Here is a 5,130-nt window from a genome sequence, read left to right as displayed (position 1 = left end):
GATTCGTTGTTGCGTCGACAAAATGACTGATGTAAAGGAACTAATCAGACAAAGGGGGAATCTGAGAGCTCGATTAACTCTGTTTGAAAAATATCTAATACCTCTAATGGACTGCAAGAATACAAGCAGTTTAATTATAAATGAGCTAAGCATTAGGTTAAATAAAATGCGTGATTGGTCTTGTAGTTTCGAAGAGATTCAGTCCCAAATAGAATTACTAGACGAAGATCTTGATAAACAAATGCAGGAACGCGAGTCAACTGAAAATAATTATTTTAAATTAATTGCTCATGCTGAATCAATATTGGAATATTTTCAGAATTCATTAAAGACTGATTCATTGTGCAAATCAAGCAACAAAAACAATTTTAAGTTGCCACCATTAATAATTTCACCCTTTAATGGTGAACAAAGCAAGTGGCTCTCGTTTAGAGACACATATTTATCTTTAATTCATAACAACGATACCATTGATGATGTTAGCAAGTTTCACTACCTTAAGTCGTTCTTAGAGGGCACAGCTTCTTGTGTACTTAATTCTGTGACCCCCTCAGCAAACAATTACCCAATTGCTTGGAATTTATTGTGTGAACGATATGATAATAAACGATTGCTAGTAAATGAACATTTAAAATGCCTATTTTCTATTGAATCACAACAAAGGGACACAGACACAGGTATCCGGTATATTATTGATACATTAACAAAAAATTTAAGTGCTTTGAATTCTCTGGGTGAACCCACCGACAAGTGGGACACTCTTATTATCTACATGGCATCGTCAAAATTAGATACCGTGACCTCAAGGAAATGGGAAGAATTTAGGAGCAATAAAGACTCACCTACATTGGAAGAGTTTTATTCCTTTCTTCGCCAGCGCGCTACAATTTTAGAAACAATGAACACTGGTAGATCTTTTAAAACCACTGATAAACGCCATAGTGTTCCAAAAATTAATAATAAGTCATTCGTTGCGTCCTCACATGATGTTTCACCAATTAAACGGTGTTTAATCTGCAAACAAGAACATAAACTATATGAGTGTTCTAAGTTTAAATCGTTACCTATAGAAGACCGAATAGCAAGGGTTTCTTCTTTCAAATTATGTAGTAATTGCCTTCGCGGCGGTCATCAGCCCTATCAGTGCAGGCTGAGTGGTTGCAAGGTATGTCACAAGCGACATAACACTCTGTTACACAAACACCCAAGTTCACAACACATGATAGACCAAAATACAAATGAAAAAATAGAAACAAGTATTAACAATAATTTAAATATGGGTAAACAATCAAACTCAAATAATCCTTTAGTCGACAACACGGTATCTGGCCCCTCCACTTCAGTTGCTATGTCTGCTGTCTCCACCAATCAAGCCCTTCTTTCCACGGCATTGGTCAAGGTGACAAACAATGATCAAACATTTATTCTGAGGGCTTTGCTAGACTGTGGTAGCCAATCGTCCTTTATAAGTAATAAAGCTCAAAACAGAATTGTAATCTACAAATCAAAAAATTGCCATCAGTATGTGTCTGGCTTAGGCAACATGGTACTAAATATAAAAGAACATTGTGACATACATATACATTCATTATATAACAAATTGAATACGCGTATAAATTGCCTTATCATACCAAATATTACGGATAACTTGCCTCATGCTACGGTGCGTATTCAGGATTTAGGCATTCCTAACTATGTCCAACTTGCTGACCCTAAGTTTTATGAATCTTCTGAAATCGATTTATTATTAGGTGCTGATATCTTTTGGGACCTTCTTAAGCCAAATAAATTTAACATAGGACCTCAAGGGCCTATCTTACAGGAAACACACTTAGGGTGGGTGATAGCTGGCCGAATGAGGGGAGGTTATTATAATAATTTTAATTCTAAAATACATTGCCACTTCTCAAAGGAAATGAGCAAGCAATTGGCTAAGTTCTGGGAATTAGAGGAAATTCCGTCTAGGACAAAAACCTTCAACGACAACTATTGCGAGAAATTATTTAATGAGACTACTCATCGCGAAGATGATGGTAGGTTTTGCGTCCAAATTCCCCTTAAAGAGAGTTTCGACGTTCTGGGTGAGTCATATAGCATTGCTGAAAAAAGATTAATACAACTTGAAAGAAAATTAAATCGCAACCCTATTCTTAAGAAAGATTATCATACTTTTATTCATGAGTATGAGCGTTTGGGACATATGACTGAAATATCTAAACCTGCATTTGGCTGTTATCTTCCACATCATGCTATTTTAAAAGAGACAAGTGAAACAACCAAATTGCGTGTTGTTTTTGTTGCCTCGGCAAAAACGTCTAGTGGAATATCATTTAATGATATCCAACATGTCGGACCGGTAGTGCAGGATGACTTGTTTTCAATTTTATTGAGGTACAGACAGCACAAATATGTAGTTTCAGCAGACGTTGAGAAAATGTATCGCGGGATTTTAGTTAAGCCCGAACAACGAATGCTTCAATTAATATTATGGCGCCATGATCCATCGCAACCGATTAAGGTATTTCGGTTAAATACGGTTACTTACGGCACGGCATCGGCACCGTTTTTGAGTACTAGATGTATTTTACAACTTGCATTAGACTGTAAGGATGACAGAATGTCAAACTTGATCAGGGAAAGCTTCTTCGTCGACGATTTTTTATCAGGCGCTGATAATACTGAAGATTTACGCCATATTAGCTCATTCTGTCAATGAAATTTTACGTTCAGCATGTCTTTCGTTAAGGAAATGGCGCACAAATAATCCAGCTATATTTCAGCACGAGGCAAACACCTCATTACCAGAAGTCCTAAATTTTTCGTCTGCGTCTAATATTTTGGGATTAAGGTGGAATCCCGCAAACGATGTTCTTCAATTTCCAGTTGAAAATATTGTATTTAATGATAATATCACAAAACGAACAATCTTGTCTAACTCTGCTAAGTTATTTGACCCTTTGGGTTTGCTTAGCCCATGTACTATAATGCCAAAAATAATATTACAAAGATTATGGTTGTCTAAGCTAGAGTGGGATGATCCTGTAGATTCTAATCTCAAATCAGAATGGCAAAACTTTGTTAATAATTTATATACATTATCAAAAATTGAAATTCCTAGGTTTGCTTCGATAAGTCACCCCTTTGTAATTGAATTACACTCATTCTCAGATTCTTCGCAGGTAGCATATGCTGCTGCTATTTATCTCCGATCTATTAATAGCTCAGGTGATATTCAGGTCAAATTACTCTGCGGCAAAACGAAGGTCGCTCCCTTAAAACCCATAACAATACCACGTCTTGAGCTATGTGGAGCATTACTTTCAGCTCGCCTAAGTGCCAAGGTAATGAATGCTCTTAAATGTAAAATTGTTTCTTCTTTTCACTGGACTGATTCAACGGTGGTTTTGTCGTGGGTGTCATCTAATGCTTGTGATTTAAAAACATTCGTATCCAATCGTGTCGGTGAGATAAAAGAGCTGAATGCTTCTGGTTGTTGGAGGCATGTTCCAGGGGACAAAAATCCCGCAGATCTAGCGTCTCGGGGAATAAACCCTAAGGAATTACAAACAGCTACGCAGTGGTGGGAAGGACCGTCATTTTTAACTAAGGACCCATGTTACTGGCCTCTAAATATAAACACAAAAAATATTCACGATATACCTGAAATGAAATCACGCTCTAAAAACCTACATACAACTACATTACTTTCCACAACATGCATTGAACCTTCAATAATAATGTTTGACAAATATTCAAAATTTACAACACTACACAGAGCTATGGCATATGTTATTCGCTTTATTTTTAATTTGCGGAATAAAAATAATAAATGTATAAGCACGCTATCCACTGATGAATTAGACTCTGCACTAAATATCTTAATAAACCTACACCAAAGGGAATGTTTCATAAATGAAATCAATTTATTAAAGTCAAATAAAAATTTATCAGCAAAATCTCGCATGTTGTCGCTCAGTCCATTCCTTGATGAAAGGGGCATCCTTCGTGTAGGAGGACGGATCCAAAACTCTGACGCTACCTATGATAAAATACATCCGGTTTTATTAGACACAAATCATAATTTTACAAAACTCTTATTTAATTATTATCACATAAAACTTCTACATTGCGGACCTCAGCTCTTGCTTAATGATATAAGAAATAAGTTTTGGCCTTTAAGAGGTAGGATTCTAGCAAGAAGCACTGTCAATAATTGCAAGCTATGTAGAATTATGAAAGCTAAAGCTATAACTCCAATAATGGGCAACTTACCCACTTCCAGAGTTGTTCCAAGTCTTCCGTTCCAGGTCAGTGGTGTTGATTTTGGCGGGCCATTTTATATAACTGATCGTAAAGGTCGCGGTTGCAAAATAACAAAGTGTTACATGTGTCTATTTGTATGTTTCGCTACAAAGGCATTACATTTAGAGGTAGCTAGTGATCTGACTTCCGACGTATTTATTTTATGTTTGAGACGGTTTATATCGCGCAGGGGCAAACCCTTAGAATTGTATTGTGATAATGGCACAAATTTTGTCGGTGCAAACAACGAGATCACAAAGTTTCTAAAAACAAACAATGAGGAAATTTCCGGATTTGCGGCTGAGGAAGGCATTCGGTTTAAGTTCTCACCAGCTTATTCCCCCCACTTTGGTGGTATTTGGGAAGGGGGGATTAAATCCGCGAAATACCATACAACTAGGATATTAGGCGATAAACATCTCACATTTGAGGAGTTAACAAATTGAAGCTATCCTTAACTCTCGTCCACTTACACCTCTCACTTCAGATCCTTCAGACCTTAATCCCTTAACTCCAGGGCACTTCCTGATTGGGAGGCCACTTACCTCGCTGCCTTCAGAAAATTTATTAGATGCGAACCCTCAAAAACTTGATAGATACCAACTTCTGGAAAACATGCGCCAACATTTTTGGCAGCGTTGGAGAAAAGAGTATCTCTGTGAACTGCAGCAGAAATCTAAATGGCGTATTCAACAAGAGGGACTCAAAGAGGGTGATTTAGTTGTTGTAAAAGAGGCCAACGTCCCACCTTTAAAATGGCGCATGGCACGTATATCTAAATTGTTTCCTGGACCGGATGGCATTGCAAGGGTCGCTGAGATATATACC

Source organism: Leptidea sinapis, chromosome 14 (assembly GCF_905404315.1).
Source record: "Leptidea sinapis chromosome 14, ilLepSina1.1, whole genome shotgun sequence".
NCBI classification, from domain to species: Eukaryota; Metazoa; Arthropoda; class Insecta; order Lepidoptera; family Pieridae; genus Leptidea; species Leptidea sinapis.
Note: the sequence above shows the minus strand (reverse complement) of the source record.